The sequence below is a fragment of the Camelus ferus genome, chromosome 33, assembly GCF_009834535.1.
Source record: "Camelus ferus isolate YT-003-E chromosome 33, BCGSAC_Cfer_1.0, whole genome shotgun sequence".
Lineage (NCBI taxonomy): Eukaryota > Metazoa > Chordata > Mammalia > Artiodactyla > Camelidae > Camelus > Camelus ferus.
The window spans coordinates 6279564-6300716 of NC_045728.1; the positions used below are offsets into that span (position 1 = coordinate 6279564).

Sequence of the window (21153 nt, forward strand, 5' to 3'; positions counted from 1 at the left end):
TGAGTAACAACAGGCAACATATGCTCAGTGCCAAACGAAAACGTCCCGACTCCCCCAGACAGACCTGGGTTGCTCTCTGCCTGTGTTCCCTTTGTCCCTGGTGCACACATTACTTGCACGTAGCAATGATCCTGTAATGTCAAGGCTGTTTGTTTCCCTTCTGTTTCCCCAGCATATTGAGCTCCTTACGGCAGAACAACTTCTTTTTTTTTTTCAATTTTTATTGAAGTATAGCCAGTTACAATGTGTCAATTTCAGTGTTCCATCCATGCATATATACACATATATTCGTTTTCATATTCTTTTTCATTAAAGGTTATTATAAGACATTGAATATAGTTCCCAGAACAACCTTTGTCTCTCTGTGTGACTCCTTTCTCCCTACTGCAGTGTCTAGCTTATACAGATGTTGCTCAGTAAATGTCTGATGGATTCATAAATGAATGGTAAAGACAGCACGTTCCTCTTGGGAGTTCAGAGACTACAGGCGTCCCGATGGGCCAAAATGGTCAGGAAGTTTGACAAAGGCACTGAGGCTCCTACCATGGGCCTAACTTTTAGTGGTGGGAAATGGGAACCAAAGTAATGAGGTTAAGAAGGGTAAGTCAGGTAGGAGAAAGGTGTCCTGCAATCACACTCTAGCTAATATTTTCCAGGTTGGAGCCATGACCTCTTACTTGAAACATAACCAGGGGGAGGTGTAGCTCAGTGGTGCAGTGTATGCTTAGCATGCACAAGGTCCTAGGTTCAATCCCCAGTACTTCTGTTAAAATAAAACAAACAAATAAATAAAATAAACCTAACTACCTCCCCCCTCAAAAAAATTTGTTTTAAATATGTGGACTAAGACCAAGAACAACATAGATCTAAAACACACACACACACACAATGGATTCTGGGACCACTGACAAGTGAATCATCCCAGTGTGTGACCATGGGTCGAGTCACGGGGCTCCTGACCAGGACCGTCTCTCCTGGGCATTCTCTCGGGTGCTGGAGCACAAGATGTTGCCCTGGTTTTTCTAGAGTTCCCTGAGCTCCCACAATCTGCTCTAGACTGTGCCCCCTTCTGAGTCAGTCCCTTTCTCTCCTGCTCAAATTAAAACAGCTAATTTTAGACACTTCCTGATTACTCCTCCCTGGGTCTCATTAGTGAAGTTAAAACATTTGGAACCTCCACTGGAGGAGGAGCGACTTTCCTTGGTCCTGGTCTGTTTTCCATCTCCACGTTCCTGTTGATGTTGGCTGCCTTGGAGAAAAGCAAAATGAACTCTTTCCCTAAGAGGGTGGACCACAGGCTGTTGGCTGAGTGCCTAAACCAGTGGGTGAGGGGTGAAGGCACACATGTCCAAGGGGTATGACCACCTCTGATGGCAGCCACGTGTTCGGCTCATAATACATCCAAAAAAATGCATAGGGGTTTGTTTTTTCATTTATATATTCATTCAACATTTAGTGACCATTTAGCATATACCAGACGCTAAACTATCCTACACCCCAGGTTCTAAGGACACGAAAGCATTTAATGAATGGCTCTTGCTAGCCAAGAACTTACAATCAGGTGGATGCGATGGACAAGTGTACGACTACCAACCCAAGGATCCACGTCCCGGCACGTGAAGGGCACTGGGCAGACTAGCGACAGCAACTAATTTTGGGAGTGACGTTCCAGGTTCTGTCTAAGGATTTTACATGAATTAATTCTCACAATAGCCTGATGAGCATAGGGAAGGACCACCTAGCTTAGTGGGAGTGAGAGCAAAGAACAGGTACCTAAGGGGAGGAAGGGCGTTCCAGGCAGATGGAATGGTACGTACAAAGGTGTGGCGGCCCCACGCGCAGATCAAGTTTGGGGATCTGTTTACCTCTTCTTGCAATTCTTCTTCTCTGTCTCAGAGGAAAAGGTCCCTGCGAATATCTTGCAGTTGGTAATACCTGTTGATTACAAGATGGATTTCAAACATCTCCAGGGCATTTTTGTTCCACCGACTCCTGCAATAGCTCTTGTCTCCTGCTGATTAGCACCTAACCTAACCTGGCTGGGAGCCCATTAATCTGCTCACCCCCACTGCCAACATTCCGTCTGTCTTGCTCCTCCCTCTGCTCCCATCAATTGATCCCAGAAGCGTTCTTCTCACTGTTAGTCTAGATCCTCGTAGGATGGCTCTCTTCCCTCTGCTAACACAGCACATTTCCTCATGGAACTCATTGTCCAGGCCCCTCATCTCTTCCCTTTGAGTCACAGTCATCCTGGGACTGTTCCCAAGAAGGAGCGACAGCCAAAAGACTTCAACAAAAACAAGATAAATTAGAAGCAGCAGCCGCGGTCAGTGTTTGTCTGTGCGCTGCCCGTGCTGGACACTGTAGAGTTCAGTGTCTTCTGTCTGACAATCTGATGCCCACATTGGGATTTAAGTGGACCCTCAATCAAAGGATTTACGCGGTACCCACATCTAATGCAGGAAATGGAGAAGGGATCTGTAGAGGGAGAGGAGTTATCAGCACAATGTGGGTCACAGAGGATACACGTCTGGAGTCACTGAGAAATGTGATCCTGCGAGAACAGCAAGGCTACAAATAGTGACGTTTCCAGTCCCGAGTCAGATGGCCTGAGATTCTCAGCACATCTGACCATCACTGCCTCTTTTCAAGAACTTGACCCTCCTTCTTGGGCTCAAGGCCAAGGAGACAGAGCCCTTTCCCTCTCTCCTGCATGCCCTTTGTCCTAAATCATAACAAGAGAAGTTCCAAGCCCCGGGCTGAGACAAGGGAGGCAGGGAGCCCTGAACCTGGCCTCAGAGGGGGAGAGGACGGTACCTCTCAAGAAAGGCAGCCTTCTTCCTGCCTTGTGTCTTGGCTCCAGGGGACGATGCTCTCCAGAGCACTTGAGGCCTAGAGTCTTTTTTTAATGGGAACAAGAGACTCGTAAATCCCAAAGCCAGACTCCCTTGGAAGCTCCTGGCTCAGCGACGGCCTCCTGGGCTCCCTGCCATGGGGAGCGTCTCCCAGCTGCCCGCCCTCCCTCCCAGAGGACTTTACACATTGACTCCTGGCTCCAGTGGGACAGCCTCTACCGCCTGGCCGAGGCCGTGGACCTGCTCTGGTTACGATGGGTGAGCATCTCAGGGCTGAGCCATAGCCCTCAAGTCCTTCTGAGACTTGGGGTCGCTGCAATGGAGAGATGGTGACCCAGCCTTTGGGGGAAGGTCTGAGAGGTTAAGTGTGGAGAGGTCCCAGGCAGCCATCAAAACAGGAAGAGTTTAGGTGAAATCTACCTACAGTCACCTTTCCTTAAGGGGAGGCCCCGGCACCCAGGTCCACCCATTCTTTGTGTGGCCCCACCCCAGGGGACGCATCTCCCACCAGGTCCAGCCAGCCATCCGGGAGTCTGCCTTCCACTCTGATAAGGGGGCTCCCAGGCCCTCCCCTCATCGCTTCCTTTTCCAGTCAACCTTGTCCTTTGACTAGAGGTCACGAGCAGAGACCTCCAGGCGCAGCTCGTGCTGGGATAAGGGGAGTCAGCCCCGCACTGTCAGGCGGGTCTGTCAGGAGGGCTTTGAGGCTTGTAATTAGGAGGGCCAGCTGGCCTCCTCCTTGAGTCTCCTCCCTTTCCCTCACCACCACTCCCCCACCTCCCAGTCTGGCTTGTCACTTGACTTTTTAAGATGGAACCAAAAATTAAGAAGAAAGAAAGAAAGAAAAAAGAAAGGGGACTATTAACCCCTACCCCTTCCCCATGTTCTAAAAACCTCCTTGTGCCAGATCTTCCTTCTTCCTCCTTGAGTCCTGGTGTCTCTAAGTGCCCTCAGAATTTGCAGGACAAAGTTTCTGATGGAGGAAACTGATTCCTGGAAGTCGTCAGAGGAGGGAGATTTCTCTCCTTTGTGTTACAGCAGGTGGGCCGTGGGGCTGGGGTGGAACCCAGACATCCCTGCGTCCCAGGCTTGACTGGAGTTAACAGGGTGGAAGTAACCCAGAGGGCACCAGCAGCCCTGGGGGCTGGTCCGGCTCGGGCCTTAACTTGTAAGGTGACCTTGGACCAGATGTTTCTCCTCTCTGGTCTCAGTGCACTTCTGCTTTTGAAGGTACTTCAGATAAGCAACTGCAGGGAAGGAATGACAGATGTGGACGGCGTCTTACAGGATTTAGCAGTGGAGCTGGACTGCAGTGTTTTCACTGAAACCTGGAGGGGACGTTGGCTCTGAGGGACGAGAGCTGCTGGCTGGAGAAGGCTGCTGAGGTGTGGACAATGCAGAAAGTCACCGAGTCTGTGGAAGGTCCAGGCAGGTCCAGGCAGGTCCACGGCTTGTTCTTGAAGATTCATTTCCTCTCTCAGGCCAATTCAGAGGACACCAGACCATGTCATGGGCACAAAGTTCTAGAAAAACGTTTCTTGACCATTAGGGCGAATCTGCCTGTGGCTCTCTGTCTGTGCCTCCTGGGTCTCACTCCCTCTGTGGGAACCTCCCCCTTAGGGACCCAATTACTGGAACGTCCAGGAACGTTTAATTGAATATTTGTATTGAAAACAGGAGCCGGGGCCCACAGCCCTGATTATGGGAAGCCGGGGACAAGAGGGGAGCTGTGCTTGCTTTTCACTCCGGATTAGAGCCCTTTAATTGTTCCGAGAGCAGAGAGCAGGGCTGGGATAATGAGTCTGAAGTTTGTTTTCTCCCCAGACTGCCCCTCCCTCTTGCCTCCCCCCCTGCAGAGAAAGGGTCGGGGCGACTGGCTGCCAGCCGTCCTGGCTGCCGTCCACCGGGCGTCCCCCAGGAAGGTGCTGTTCGCTCTGGGCCCCAGTCTGGGTGTCGGGAGCTGTGATGAACCGCACTTGTGCCCAGTGGGAGGGGAGGGTGTGCAGGTTTGGGGGGGGGTCCACATGGCAGGGGACGGTGAGAAGGCTTCTGTGGAGGGCCCTTGGCCCTTGGGCATGTGACAGAGATGCTCTTGTCAGAACAGTAGTGACAGCAGAACCCACCTTGCAGGGCGCTCAGCTGGCCCCATGGGTGATTTATTGAGCCCTGAGATGTGCCATCCGACTTTCTCTGAGTGTCCCCTGTTCCTGCCCATCGCTCTGAGGACCCTGTGAACATTACTGCTTATTATCTGAGTGGATTCGAGAGAAGCCCCTGACTTGGAGATGCTGGGGGACCTGCCCTGGGTGGCACCCCACGGGGTCTGCTGGCATCAGGTGTAGTCATGTGCCAGGGGCTCACCCGGCGAGACAGGCACCACTGGATGTGATCTGTGAGCCGAGGACAATTAGATCATATAAATCACTTTTTTAAGGCCACACATCCAGCTCCAGGCAGAACTGGGATTTGACCGCGGTTTGTCTGCTCCAAAGCCCATGCTCCTCCTTACTTCCTACCTTATGTGATCAAAAGTGAGGGGCAGGGGCTTTCAGCCTAGGCTAGAGACAGGAAATTTGGTTCTTCTACCTTTTACTCTGAAGGAGGCTTGTGAAGAGAGACACGCGATCGCTGGCGGTGACTCAGTCAGGAGCAGTGTGAGGATGGAAGAGCAGCGCCGTCTCGGGCCCTGGGCCCCTCTCCGCGTGCGGCCCCGGGCCCGGCCTGTGCTGTGCGCTGGGCAAGGGCTCCGCGTGGGTAGCTCACTGAGCCCTGGCCGCAGCCATGGCATGGGGTCCTCTGTTGATTGTAAGAGGGAGCTGAGGCACAGAGATGCTGGGTGGCTCGGGAGCCAGGGATCTGCCTCCTGGTTCCAGCCCTGAGGGAAATACTCCAGCAGCCCTACTGCCACCTCTCCAAAGGGGCCTACCTAGGGCTGGAGGGGGTGACGGGGGTGGGGGCGGGTGACGTCGCTTCCCTCAGCTACCGCAGCCCAGAGATCAGAAGAGGCAAGGTTGGCCCCGCTTTGGACAGGGAGCCACCACCCCTGCTGCCCTCTGGGTGACGGGGTGGCCAGGACTGCAGGGCTCTGAACTTCCTCAGTTCCTCACAAGAGGGGCTGAGTCTGTCCCGTCTGCAGCAGCCCCAGGGCACAGGGTGTTTGTAGTGGCCCTGGTGACTGGGGTGTGGGAGGGGCAGGGGCCATGCGGTACCTGACCTCCAATGGAGGTGACAACACTCGCAGGCCCTAGGGCATGTCACGTGTGGCTCCTTTGCCTGACAAATGCTCTGACTGACTCTGCCTCATTCTTTAAGTCTTTATCCCTCTGCCTGGGTGTGTTTATCAGTGAGGGGCGTTGGAGGGAATCCAAGGTCTAGAGAGATGGGGGAACAGAGGAGGAGGCTGAACAATAGAGCCCAGAGTTTGGGGCCCCACCTAGGATGCTCCGCATTCACGGACTGTGCTTGCTGTCTCGCTCTCCCAGACCCACCGAGCGCATTTAAAACCCACGACTGAGGCCAAGTGGGGCTGGGAGGATGCTGAGGCCGGCTCCCCATGCAGTAAACAGTAGGAGGAAAATGCAACTGTTTGTGTATAAACTGAAGCCTGTTAGAGACCTGGAAGCTTCTGACTCCAAGGCCCACAGGCTTGGAGCAGAGGACACGACTGGGAGGAAAATCGCATGTGAGCTGTGACTGCTGGGCCCCATGCATCTTGCTGCTGCCCTCCCCACCACCTCACCCTCCTCCACTCCCTGGACCTGCCCTGCTGCCCTCCCCTCACCCCTGCCGGAGCCCAAACACGCCCAGCTGCAGGAACACCAGCCTCCCTTTATGTCCTCTGCTCCTGCACAAACAGAGCAGGTCTGTAGGGGCGGAGACTGGGGAGAGGCCGGTCAGCTGGGACAGGGCTTTCCCTGGGGATAGAGGACTGAAAAAACCCTCCAGAGGCTGGGCACAGACAGGCACTGGACCCCAGTCACCCACGAGGGTACCGGGAACAGGCCCCTAACCAGAGGGAGGGCAGGAATAGAAAGGGACACTGGAGTTTAGAGTCAGGCGGAGTCCACTCTGCGGGGTGGGGGAGAGGGTGGGACAGCCCTGGGGAGAAAAGGTTGGGGATCAGGGCCCTGAGGAAGGCAGCAGTGGGGATGGGGGCACTCAGTCCCTTTTGGCATTAACTGGTTATGTAAATAACATGCAGATTGGCCCTTTATTGTGTTTCAGTTAATAGCCAGGCATTTTTTATCTCTGACTGGAAGCTTTGGCCTCTGTAGGTCCCAGCAGGTCACCAGGTGGGAGGGGGGCCATCAGCCTCAGAAAAAGGAGGATGGGAGGGGAGGAGTCATAGCTTTCCTCTGCCCAGTAGCTGTCACACCGAAGGGGCTGCAGGGGGGACTGGCGGCAGGTAGCCCCTGGGAGTCCCCCCAGGTGGCCCTTTGATGGTGGAGCTGACATCCATAGGCTGGGGGGGGTGCAGCGGGGAGGGGGTCATGCTGAGCCTGATGGATGGGTGCTGGCAGCAGCTCTGGCCGACCTGCTGGGGGTTGGGGCCTAGGCTCTCCAGAGCAAGGTCAGCCTGAGGGCGGAGGGGGCGCTGGCAGACAAAATGTCCACAGGGGCGGGCCTGGGGACGGGGCTGTAGGAGGGGCTGGTGATGGGAGGTGGGTGTCTGGTGGGAAGAGAGAAAGGACAGGTTCCATGTGGGGACGAGACTAAGGGACATTCTAGGGGAACATGGCCAGAGAGAACCATCTTGAGTTGTGTTTCCAGGTTTCCTAAGGGACTAAAGTGCCTGCCTTTTGTGTGGGTGTCAGGGTGCCTGTGTTGGGGAGGGATGGGGTCCAAAGGCAGTCTACAGGCAGAGCAGATATTACCTTTCTTGTCAGCCTCCTCCACCTACAACCCCCCCCACACACACACAACTTCCTTTCATTAAAAAAAGAGGAACCTGGTTTCCAGGGAAACCTGACCACTTATAAAACCGAGGTGTCTAAATTGACATTTTTGGATGTAAATCATGTCTCTCCTCCCACCTGTTTCTCCTGTGCCACAAATGCGGTGCTGAATTCCGTCCGGCTCAGTCCCTGAGAGTCCATCTCTCCCGTACAGGCTCTGCACCCCTCCCCCTTATATGTCTGAGAATTGCGGGGTGGGGATGAAGGGGGCCGGGGGGCAGTCCCATCTATTCTTGCCTCATGGTCACAAAACGGAGACCCAGTTTCCTGTCCTCAGAGGTAGGAGCTGCGCTGCGTCTCGGAGCTGGAGGGCGGTGGGAAGCCAGGAGAGCTCTGCGGGAACCCGGGAGTAGCCGTCTGTGTCTTCTCCCTTTCCGACCTGAACCTGCACCCCGGGGCGTGCGCGGCGTCTCCCAGAAGCCTTCCAGCGGCCTGGCATCCTAGGGCAAGAATCTTGTTTCCTCGAGGTGAACATTCTCCAGGATGGTTCAGGGCTGAGGCAACAGGGTTGGGGCAGAGGCCAGCAGACAGCTGTCAAACCGGCTGCCTCCTCACTTCATAAATTCCCCTGCCATTTCCCAGGGATACCTTGATTTTGACCTCAGTGCAGGGAGCAAAGTCCTTTCTTTGTCTCCTAACAAACAGCCTCAGCCATCGCTGGCCTCCAGCGGTTCCTCTGCCCCTCCGGCCCCACCCCCCTCACCCTAGAGGCTTTTTCTCCCTGTGAAGTCTCATTAACTGGAGGCTTGGGGCCAAGACGGGGCCCTTGCAGGCCACCCCTCTCCTTATTAGCACAATCATTTCTGTCCAGCGTGATGGCCTGAGCTCCTTCTGGAAGCCTGTCGGCCCAAAGGCCCCTCCGAGGCCCTGGAAACACTGCCGTATGTCCTCAGATTGACCAGGGCCTTTCTCCCTGTCACTAGTGCAAAGTGGCCACGGGGGGACTACCTAGGTCTTCTCCGGACCCAAGGAGGCAGCTGCTGTGGGATCAGATACAGGGCTGGTGCGTCTCTAATGTCTTCTTCCTAAAAGCCGGCTCTGGCCTTCTTTCCTAAGATTCCTCGCAGCATTCACCCACCGTACACTTGGGTTACCCAGGAGGTATTTCTCTGCGTCCACGCATTCTGTTCCTGCACACAGCTCGCTCCCTTCCTAAAATCCAGTGCAAAACCTGAGCTGGGCAAGAGAAATCTCATAGGGACACTTGGAATGCCCTTTGCAGGCAGATTTCTCCCTGGTCAGCTGAGTGGAGCCTGGATTTTAGGCTCTTCTCTGTTCGCCCCCACCCCCAACTTCAGTCTGCGAAATCCAAAGTGCTTCCCACTTCCCCCTTCTAGAAACAATTGTGTAGTGGTATGGAGTCAAAGATGTGTGGTCAGGCAGTCCTGGGTTCCAATCCTACTATTGCTACTTACTAGCTGGGTGACAGGGAAATATTTCTGAGCCTCCGTTTCTATATCTGGAAAATGGGGGCAATGAAAGCAATGCCGACCATGAGGCTTCTGTGAGCATGACGACAGAGAATTCCCACAACACACACAAGGCTCGCTGTTACCGCAAAAACAAACCACGAGGGTCTGTATGCAGAGTCTGAGGGAGGAGTTTCCTGTCCTGCACATCCAGGGCCGGTGCCTGGGATTCTGTGCTTTTCCCTCTAGCCCCCGAGCAGTGAAGTCCCCAATCAGCCCAGAAAGTTTGTTTCAGTGGAGAAAGGTTTTTCTCTTTCTAAAGAAGACGTGCAGGTAGGAAGTCTCTGAAAGGAGCTCCAAGGCCCTGGGAATATCAGGACCGGGGAGGGGACCGCAGTGACCACCCGCAGGGCTGGGAGGAATACTTGCCATCCCAGGTCTTCTTGATTCCTTTATTCTATGTGTACATCACATAAAACTTCTAAAAAATGTACAAAATTTAAAAATTAAATTTCAGAAACATATAAAAGGAGACGTGTTGGGATAGAAATTCCTCCAGCTTTCTTAATCCTTGAACCTTGAGGGGTTCAGCTGTCTGGGCTGGGCAGTGGGCTCACTTAGGAGGCGTTCTTCAGAGGGGAGAGTGGTGTGGCACCCTGAGGGTAGAGGGTCCAAGGCCCCAGGGGGGTCACGTGGATCTGTCTGGAGTGATTTCCTTGGCAGGTTATATTTTGTTAACAGTCTGGCTTTTCTTCAAGGTTTAGCTCAAGTTCCACCCCTCCGTGAAGTCCTCTTTGTTCTGACGGGATCAGAATTCACCTCCCCATCCTTTCACATATTTTTTTTCTGGTTTCTCTATCCTAGCTCTTTCCTCCGGCCTGTTTTATATTACCTTTAGCCATTTGGATGCTAGGCCCCACTATTAGCTTTGAAGTCCCCAGAAGACTGACGACCAAGGCTCACACTAATTCTAGAGATCCTGACCTGGAGCCCAGAACATCAGAAGCTCTCCATCCATGCTTGTGATGCATGAGTGAATGAGTGATTAGCTTTTAGCCCTCAGGGCCTCATCGACAGGCTCTGATAGGTCCTGATTCTTTGAACCTCAGTTTCCCATCAGTCGGGTAGGGGTTGCAATAATGGAAGCATCTGAGAGAGATCAGCTGGGTGGGGCCAGGGTCTCAGCCGCGCCATTCGCCCTAACGGCCACCCAATACATTTGGGAAGGGCTAGCTCTCCTTGTGGGACCACAGGTGTCCTCGGACTTCTGGTCAGCTCTCCAGTGCACAGATTTTGCCTTCCTACCATTCCCTACGTGGCTTCTTGATGTCAAGGTCATAAACTTAGCGGGGAGAGCACATGCTTAGCATGCAGGAGGTCCTGGGTTCAATCCTCAGTCTCGCCTCTAAAAATAAATAAATAAACCGAATTACCTCCTTCCCAAAAAAGGGGTCTTAAACTTAGCTGGCATTAGGCTTGGCCTAACTTTAGGGGCCAAACTTAACCTTGGGCCCATCACCCCCAGACCCCAAGGAATCAGCCCTCGGCCCCTGGGGACAGGCATCGGGACCAGTGCTTGGAGGGCCGTTGGAGTGCTTTGCAGGAGCATCCAGCTGTGAGCAGGGTAATCTCTGCAACGCTCACCTCGTGTCTGTTACCTCCCACTAGAAGCCCTTCCTCCTTTCTCCTTCACTCTTGCCTGCCTCGTCTCCAAGTCACCCACTGGCTTACATCTGCAGGCAGTGAGGCTGTGATGTAAGAGGAGCTGGGGTGGCCGTGGAAGGAGCATCCCCTGCCTTCACTGACCTGCCATCTCCGGTTTGTCATCTGGTCCTGCTTCCAGCAGGAGCTCGCAGGCTCTGCTGAGTGAGAAGAGGCTCTTTTCATCCTCCCTGTCATTCTTCCCTGGTCCTCCCCGCTCTGTCCCTAAGAGGCCCACTGGAGGAAGGGTCTGGCCAAGGTTCTTCTGTAAGCAGAACACTTCTGTGTGACAGATAACAGGGACCCACGGGGCCCCATCGATCTCCCCTCAAATGAGACCTTCAGTCCCTTCCTCAGAAAGAAGGCCTCTCCGCCCATTGCACAGTGGGGAGCCAGGCATCTGAAGGTTGGGGACATGCAAGATAATGTCACAAGTGTACCAGGGCCATCATAGGGCCTTTTCTTTCCTTTCCCTGTCACGGGCAAACACTCCAACCTCCCCAGGGTAGCAGAGACCCAGGGCAGCAGCCGCAGCAGCTGGTAAGATGCTACAGCCCGCAGCCAGGACCCTGGCAGCACCCTCTTCCTCTGCCTCTTCTGTATCTGCTCCACAGTCCTCAGCCCCAGTGGAAGCACCTTCAGATTTATATGGTGCTATTTACTGGCCCTCTGCCAATTAGTGACACTTTGAAATTCCCTGACATGACGCTCTGCTGCTCCGACAATAAACAAGTCATTAGCTAGGTCGGAGGGCAGCTTCCAGCTGGATTTGATTCATTGTTTCTGAACCAGCTCAAGAGGCTCATTAAGATGCAGGATCCCCAGCCCCAGGCTCAGGAAACCCCTAAAGCTGGAGGCAGACGGGGCTTTTGCGCATCCAGGTGCCGGGTCACCCTGTCATCTGCTTTCCCCTATGATCCTCAACTGAGGCTCACCTCTGCTGGAGGGGACACTAATTGCCAGTGCAGCCTCCTTCCCCCATCTCTTAAGCCACAGACATGGGACCAAGGCTTCCCAGGCAGGGAGATTGGCAAAGCAGCAGGGAATGGTGAAAGGAGGCTGAGTGGGAAGGAGAGGCTTGGGCACCAGAGGAAAGAGAGGCAGCAGGGAGACAGAAACTCCAGGGGGTGATCTGGGGCAGGGGAAATCTGGGGGACACCTGCGTGTGAGCCTGACTGTTTTATCCAGTTTGTGTTCTTACCTTGCAGCCGCCAGTGCTGTCAGACCTGAAGGGGACCTTGGAGGTGGTCCAGATCATTCCTCTTCCTGTTTTACAGATGCAGAATCGGATGCCCCAGCCAGATGATGTGACTTTTCCACAAGTGCCTGAGATTGGACGACAACTAGGTCTCACTCTTGGTCCAAATCTCTACCTTCACTACCTCCTAGGAAAGAAGCGTAGCTTGGAAGAGAGCAGTGAAGTGTCCTGCTCCAGGACCAGTGCTCACTTATGCAATCCTCCTTCCATGTTCGCCTCGCATGCCTCTGGCTTTCGGGGTTCTGCATAGATGGAGGGGTCATGTGTAGGTGCCTCAGGGTTTTGTCTGTTTGGGTGAATACGTAAGGAGGCTTGTGGCAGAGCACTGTGCTAGGCATTACAGGGATGAATTAGGCAGGCTTCTCAAGGACTGGCTATGTTTGCAAAAACTCATGACCTAGAATGCTGAGCACAATGAGAGTTACCAGTCGGTAAACATAGAGCTTAAAATCTAAATGATATCTTCCACAAGCTGGTGCCATGGGGGATACTAGATTAGATGCAGCCCTAGGTGTTAGGGACTATGGTTTTGATGCCAGCATGGGGGCAGATGACTTGATCTCTAGTTTATAAGAGGCAGGCAGAAATCAACACCTCTGCAAAAGCTCGGACACTGAGGGATGCATCCTCAGAGGAGTCAGGACTAGAGACTCGTATCCCTCACAGCCTCAGGACAGTGACAGCTAAGCTTGTGCTGCCTGGCGCTCTGAACAGAAAAAAGTCTCCAGTGAAGAAAAGAAGCTCCAGGCCCAAACCATATGTGGCTGGGGTGTCTGGATTTCCACAGTTGGAATTCCCAAGCTGAGAAATTAATGTAAAAATAGGTTCCAGACCAGCAAAACTCATGGGATATCAAGAGGAGGAAGTGCAAGACTGTTCTGGAAGAATGTGCCCCAGAGCAACAGCATTCTCACAGCAAAATATAATCCCCTTTGAAGCTGCACCAAAGATTAAAAAAAAAATTGCAAACCACATAAGGAAATGATGTGCCGTTAGCGAAAGTCAGCAAACAGAGCAGACTAGTTTAGCATTCTAATAACATACAATAATACAGCAGTCTGAAAGGGACTTTAAAATAACTGTGTTTAAAATGATTAAAAAGGCAAAAAAAAAAAAAAAAAAACCCATAAAGAAAGGATAGGCTATTTTGAAAGAGAACAGAGAAATTTGTAAAAAGAACCAAATGGAACTTTCCAGAAATGGAAAAAATAAAAGGTCATTGAAATAAAAGCTCAGTGGATGTGTCAAACATCAGGTTAGACAAAGCTGAACAGAGATTTAGTGAACTGAAATGCAGATCAGGGAAATTGCCCCCCAAAGCAGCACAGGAAGGTAAGGAGAGAGAAAACACGAAAGAGAAGCTAAGAGACCTGGAGGGCAAAACAAGAAGGTCCAAACTTCCTTCCAGAAGGAAGGTCTTCCTTCCAGAGAGATGCAGAAGGAGAAGAACAGAGAGAATGGGGGACTGGCAACGCTCCATTTTCCCTAATGGATGGGAGACATTCATCCTGAGATTAAAGAAATGTTCGGAGTTCTGAGAAGGACCCACAAAAACAAACCCACGTTCAGATAAGTTGCAGGGAAACTGGATTCAAAGAAGCACAAGCAAGTGTATAATTTTACCCAGGAATGTCAGAAAGTTCATGGATCACTGGGGCTTGAAGGCTGAGCAGAATCTTAAGAGGCAGAGAATATGTTGAGGCTGTCAAGGAGATCTAAGAAGTACTAGGAACACATGAGATTCCAGCCTGTTGGACTAGTTTCTGAACAAGTTTTAACACAACTTGTTTTGAATTAAGTTACCTAGACTCTGGACACCTGTTTGTTACCTGAGGGTTTCAGGGGACCCTCCCCTGCTCTGTGTCTTCACTTCAGCCTGGCCTTTGATCCTCCTGTTTGGGTCCCCTGCTCTGTCTCTGAGATCCACCACGATTCCACAGCCCTGGGAAGAAGGTCTTTTTCTGAGATCACTCATAACCATCTTGCCCTTTGAGCCTCCCCGCTTCTTGGGGCTGGGCTGAAATTGGACTATCAAACCTTCCTCCTGTCTCCTTGGTGTCCTTTGGGAAATAGAAAGCCCCTGCTCTGAAGTGGACAGCAGGGGCTGGCCCCGCTGCATCTGTGCCTTGTTAGCGGGGCCAGTGGCTTCAGAGGAACAGAAAAACCTGCCCGTGGTAATTGGCTCATGAAAGCTGTGTGTTGCTGGAGGGGGTGGGCGGGTCTGGTGAGGAAGGGGAGCAGGCTTAATGGGAAGCAAATGTGAGAGAAGAGCCTCGTGCAGACCCTCCCCCAATTCATGGCCATTAGCATTCCTCAGACACCTGCAGGCACTTGGCCCTGGCTGCGGATAGGATGTGCTGGCTCCTTCCTGCTGGTGCGCAGAACAGAAAGATGAAGTTTGGTTCCAATTAATAGGGGCAGGGAGCAGGGGTGGACGTGAGACGGGAGATTTCTTCTTTCTTGTGTCTTTTGAGAGTATGATTTGATTTTTTGGGAGATTTTATCTGGCAGTTGTTGAATTCTGCCCCACCTTATGGTTGTATGTGGTGTCAGGGAGAGAGCATTGGGCTTTGGGATCAGATGAACCTAGGTCTGAAGACCTGATGATCCCTTTCCTGGCTTTGTGACCGTAGAAAAAGTTCTGAATCTCTGTAGTCCTCAGCCTCCTCCTCTGTAAGAACAATAAAGGAATAATATCTACCAAACGGGGCTACTGTAAGGAATATGTAAGGTAGACCTCTCCAAGGCGCCTAGCAGAGTGCTTTCTAGGACATAAGCACTCCAAAAATAGAATTTTCTTTATCCCTGGATTGTAAATCCCTTTAGGGAAGGATGGCATCTTGTCCATCTTTGTAACCCCTGAGGTCCCTACTACAGTGCCAGGCAGACGAAGCAGACTGTTGAGTAAGTTAAGGAGTGAACGCCCTGCACACTGAGCGCCCCCTGCCCACTGGTACAGGTCAAAGTTCAGCTCAAGAAGCCTGAGATGCCAGGAAGGAAAAAAATTGAGTCCCTGACATCATTACAATGAGCATGTGGCAAACTGGTGACCGACCAGTAGGAGGGCAGCACGAGTTTCCTTGAGGCCACTTGAAGAACTTCATCTGGTTACTGGGGGACTCCAGGTCTGTCTTGCAGGGAGGGAGCTGTGGCTGGGAAGTAGGAGACTGCCCTGCCCGGGGACCCAGCCTGGCCGGGGAAGGAGGGCGTCCCTCTTCGACTTCTCCCAGCCGGTGCAGATGCCCTGCTGGGATCAGGCTGGAGGAGGGCGAAATGGTCTCTGGGGCTGGCGCCCCTCCAGCCATGGAGGCCTTTGGCGGGGGCTCCTCTCCACCTGCTCTCCAGCTGCTGCTGGTGGAGGCCCGGTCGGCTGAGGCATCCTCCATGCATCTTTAATCTGTCATGCCTTGGTGCCAAACATCTGTAGCGTAGATCTACTGGCCGTTTATTTTCTGTTTGTCTTGGGTGTGACACAATCTCCCTTCTTCACTTCAATGACTCTTCTCTTCATTATTACTGTCTCAACCGCTCTGTTTATTTGCTTTCCCCCAGCCCCAACCACTTTCCCTCTCTTCTCCCAGATTGGCGGGGCCCCTGCCAGCTCTCCCTGCTTCCCTTCCTCCCCAACTCCGGACCCTCTCCTCTGCTGTCCCAGGGCCCTGCTCTCCCTGCTGGGAACCTCACTCAAACCAGATGTGGCTTCCTCCTCTTCCTCCTTCTTCCCCTGATTTGCCAAGGGCTGCCGGGGGCAGGGGGGAGGAGAGCTTCCCCACCCACTTCCTGCTCCCCCTCCTCTGCTTCTCTGCCCAGCTCCTTGACCCCCGTCAAAGGGCGGTGAGCAGCGCAGGACAGGACGTGTGTTTGGTGCCAGTGGTGAGGAGTGGTGGGCCATTCTGGGCAGGAATCTTACCCCTGGGAGCTTAGCCAGTGGGGGCCTTGATCCCTCCTGCAACACAGCTGCCCTGGAAGAGTCTGGGCACAACTGATGACGTTAAATATCCCAAACTCTTTGACCATGGATTGTATCAAGGCCTCTCTGCCTAAGCATCGCCCGATTAGCAACATCTCACAACTGGTTCGTCCTTATGGGCTATGAAAGGGCTTTAGTTCCAAAGCCTCAGCCACCCTCTCCATGGCCCTGGGGTGCAGTGTCATCCGCCGCTCACGACAGAGAAGTCTCAGCTCCGGCATGGCTCAATGATGAAGACCAAGTAAAGATCTGACCTCACGTCTGGTCTGATGTGAAGAATGGCTGATTAGCTTAAAATCTGGGTCCGCCTTTCTCCACCTGGCTCCTTCTGACCCTGTTCCAACACGTGGAAATGAGTCTACTTTGACAATTAAAGCCCAGGTTTGGAGGCAACAGCCAGCCTGGGACACAGCTCTCTGTTTCTGGAATCCTTTCTACCTCTGGCCATGACGGTCATGGGAGTTTGACCTCTGGGATGACCACAGTGACTGTTAGAGTTGCGTTATAGCTCTCACTGGGCAAAGAACGTTGGATTGTACGAGGGGTGAGGGATGTAAGAGAAACTGGAGACGGCCTGTCACCAGACGGAGGGTGTGACAAAGGCTTAAGACCCTATAAAAAGTCACCAGTCAACTAGCTCAGCCAGGGGCCAGGCCGGGTCTTTGGGGGCCTGATCGTTTATTATGTGGCGGTTAGGCTCTCTTTAAGTAAAAGAACTCACAAGTATGAATACAGAGTTACCAGGGCCCCTCCCAGGGCCTTGCAACGAGCCCGTGCAAAGATCTTTCAGTTCTTAGAAAATCCGCCCCAAAGATAGCTTGAGTACATAGATGGATTCTCAGTGGAAGCTTTGTTTGGAACAGATCAGGACAGTGGTTCTCTCCCTTAGTGGGCCCAAGGCACACATGGAGCATGTGTTAAAATGTGGGCCCTGCCTCACCCCCAGAATCCCTGCTTCCATGATCTGGGTGGAGACTATGAGCCTGTATTTTAACTTGGAGTCGTCCAGAGGATTCTGATCCTAGGACACCTGGGGATTAAACTCCAGGAAGTACTGGTCCAGCCAACCCTGTCACCAGGAAGTGATGGTGGAGAACGGAAGAGCCTTGCTACAGTCACAGAGCCAGTCAGCAGAGCTGAGATCTGGGGCCTGCGCACCCCGCTCCAGGTTCTTTCAGCTGGACTCACTCCTGGTCAGACTTCACTTCCTGAAGGAGGTGGGTAATTAACCTGGGGGTAGGGACGTGACTGATGTGAAAAGCAGGGAGAGGCAAGGAAGGTGGGGGCTGAGGGGTGAGACACATACAGCCCCACTGCTTAGGACTCTTGAAAGGAGAGACCTTGGGCCCTGAAGGTGGTGCCCAGGTCGCTGGGGAGGGGACCTTTAATTGCTGGCAGGTGCCGTAGGAGTGGGGCAGAGCTTCTCCCAGAGAGGAGCTTCCATGAACAGTCGCTCAAAGCCTTCCAGAGCTCCCCACGCCAAAGGCCACCAAGAAAGGATACAAATGTTAAGGCAACACTCTCATTAAGCTGAAATACTGACTTGTCTCAATAGGAACTTTGTTTTGACCAGACGTTCAGTTTAACATGTAAATGACTCTCACCCACTGGTGAGTACGCCTCCTCTTCCTCTGGAGTCTCTTCTGAAGACTTGGTACCCAGCGAGGAGACTAGGGACGAGGAAGGCCGGAGGTGGGCTCCTCGCTGTCCTAGGCGACAGAGGGGTCAGCGGAGAGGATGTAGCTGGAACAGGGAAGACAGCACCTGGCTGATGGGCGACATGCCCACCTGCTGTGTGGGGCGGAGCCTGCCCAGATTGGCCCTGCCCCTACGCTCCAGGTGTGAGGTGAGAGGCACTGCACGTGGCTTCCCTCCTTCAGGCTCCGCCAGCAGCCACCAGGGCCGGGCCTGAGATGCAGGTCCACAGCCTCGAATGTGGAGGAAGCCAGCTCTCAGCTCAGATTAAAGGGAGGAGGAAATTGCTCTAAGTTTCAAGAGGGCTTAGGAGCCTGACAGGCCTCGAGTATTAGGATGAGATGCTCTTAGCCTCTCTGCACTGCACAACTCCAGGGGGCGCCAGTCACAAAGCAGTCTAGTGACAAAGCGGCCTGCTCTTACTCAGTGTTCGCCGGCTCACAGGGAGGAAGGGTGAGGACAGTGGAGGAGGAAGAGGGAAGAAAGGAAGGATGGCAGGGAGGGGCAGTTTTCCCTGAATACCTGCTTTGTGTCAGGCCGTGGGCTGGGACGCTCAGGTGGGCGAGCGCAGGGAGGCCCGAGAGCAGGACGAGAGGAGAGCGGGGCGGGGGCAGCAGAGCCAAGCCGCCGGAGGAGGGCCGAGCCCCTTGAAAGCTGCTATTGTTTGAGGTCTCTGCTCAGAGAAGCCCCGAGTAAAAAGAGCTTGTTAGAGAGGGCCAGGCGGGAGACAAGCGGCTCTCAGAGAGCCAGTGAACCGTGCGAAATGACTTAAACTAACATCCCTGACTGCACTGGGCTGGGACCCGGGAGTCAGGACCGTGTGCTCATCAGAAATTCATAGAAGGTGCCCCGCGGCTGGGTTTTCTCTGGCCGCCTTGTTCACTGAGCGGTTTTTTCTTTCCAGCCCCGCGGATCTGAAAGGGAGACAGGGGCTGCCTGATGGGGAAGATCAAGTGGCCTTTGAAAACCTCTCTTGGAGTTTATTAAACCCCGGGGCCAAGGCAGGCCGACCTGGAGGCCCAGCCAGGCCTGGATGCGCCCGCCGGGCTCCCCGTGGGGAACCTGGCCGGTTCTCCTGTCTCAAACTTGGCAGGTCTACACGAGGGACAGGGAGCCGGTCCTGGAGGAACCAGAGTGAACACACATATCTTCTTCCAGAAGATGAGTGGGGGATGCGAGGGTGGGAGCCTGGGCCGGGGTGCAGATGATGCAGATGATGCAGCCTTCTCTCCCCAGGCCGGCCCGGAGGACACCGCCTGCCTCCTGCTGGAACTCTTCACTCGGGGACCCCTCCAAAGCGTCTGTGCTAAAGGTCCGCACAGAGGAATCGGAAGGTCTCTAATCTGGATCACTGCTCACTGCCCAAGGAAGGGCGGGAATGAGGCTTCTCGGAGCAAGCCTTGGTTTCTGGGATCTGGAGCCCCGCAGAGACGGAGAGGCAGGAGATCACACCTGCTGATGCTCAGTTTGTCCCCAACCTCAACTCCAGAGGGGCTGGTCCACGCTGAGACAGCTCACAGGAGAGGCCCAGGAAGGTCGACATTCAGCTCAGAAAACTCCGGCGAAAGTGCTCTGTAAACTGCGAAGCCTGGAGCCTATGGAAAGCAGAGTTGTGGCGGACCTGCTTATTTCACAAATACTTACCGAGGGCCTTCCACGTGCCGGACGCTCTTCCAGACGCTGGGCAGGAGGAGGGAGCAAAGCAGCGGCTGTGTTAGTGAGCGGACGGGGAGCGGCCGCTCTGGAACCAACACGCTGGTGACCCCAGGCAGTAACTGCACTCCTCTGAGCCCAGGGAGGGGAAGGAAGGGGCAGGACCAGGAGGGAACCACATCTGAGTAGAGCAGCTCCCTTTCGCCACTTCACATCCTGGGATTCTGTGTCCGATTTCTTTTGAAAAGACAGTTCTGCTGATTTAAAAGGTTGAAAACCATCCATCAAGTCTCCCCACCCCCTATTTGAATCTTTTTTTGCCTTGTTTTATTGCCGGTGCCCCCTTCCCAAGTCATTCCTAGGCTCTCTTCTTCCTCCTCCCCATACCCCTCGCCCAGAGGAGACTGCTCTCTCCCAAGCCAGCCTTAGGATTTGGAATCCAATCTGTCTCAGCCCCTTTCTAAAACGCGCGCCCTTCAAACAAGTTCAAAGCCATTTCAAGTTTTTCCTGAGTCTCTTTCTCGATAACTGTAGAGAATAAGCAGATGGTGACAGTCTGAAGATGTAAAGCTGGAGTTCAAAGTCAACTGTCCCTGGACTTTGAATGGATTGCAAGGTGTGAGAAATGGCCCTACTGCCCCTATGCTGTAGAGGTCTTCCTCCAGGGCCCAGGAGGCTAACAGACAAGTTTGAAGCACTCACCTCCCAAGTTAAGGCTAGCCCTCGTGTCCTGTTGGAATTACGGACTAGCGCCTTGTCCTATGGGTCTAGGAGGCCACGAAAGACATGGTTTGGGCAGCGATGCTGGCAGTCCCTTTAGACAGGCACTCGTGGAACCAGACACCAACCAAATCCGGGCTAGCAGAGAGATTCCAGATCATGTACCAACCCTTCCCGATGGGGGGTGGCCGCCTGGAGTGCTCTGTTTAGACAGATCCCGAGACTGTGTTGTTGTTGTTATTATGAGAGTGTTATTATTGACTTGTGATGTCTGCCAGGAGCATGAGCTGGAGGCGTGGTAGAATCCGTGATGCTCCTCTCACTCCAGAACCAAAGGAAGAGAGGGGAGGGTTACGAAGCTTATGCTGATCATATTTTTTTCTGCACAAAAAATATGAGAACAAATGATCTGACAGCAAGCCAGAATATCTGAATTTGGGAACTGTGCCCAAAAGTTGGTACATGTGTTCACTGCATGTTCCTTCCTAGAATCAGAGTTCTTACAGCTGGTAGGGACTCCCAAGAGAAATTATACCTTCGTGGTTTTCAAATGATTCTTTTACAGGCTTGCAACCGTAAGCCTTTCTTTCCAGGAAATCTTACACAAAAGCATGAACAAACACAGCAGATAATGTGGAGCTGCTCTGGTTGAGATGGGGTGTGAGACATGGGCCCTGCTGGCTGTGAGCATCCTCCCTCCCACTGCCAAGTTCCTTCCTCTCCTTGCCCTCTGCTGGCTTCCCAGGACTCCTGGTGCTCCTTGGAGCCCATCTGAAGCTCCTCACCTACTCCTCCTCCCTGCTTTTAGGCAGGGTATTTTAAAATACTTTTGCAGAGGTGAACAAACTAAGGCTCAGGAGTCTGAGTTAAATTAGACGGAGTCAATGTCCAATTATCCTGGAAGCTGTATCACGTTCACACACCTCCATACACACCA

At 53.2% G+C, this 21153-nt stretch overlaps 1 long non-coding RNA gene across 1 annotated transcript; it reads left to right on the forward strand.

The window, feature by feature from the left end:
• Positions 1–2369: 2369 nt before the first annotated feature.
• On the forward strand, positions 2370–20673 carry LOC116661130. The gene is made up of 3 exons (XR_004316885.1): positions 2370–3113; positions 12198–17365; positions 18748–20673. It is a non-coding gene; the product is annotated as an uncharacterized LOC116661130 (long non-coding RNA).
• The last annotated feature ends 480 nt before the right edge of the window (positions 20674–21153 follow it).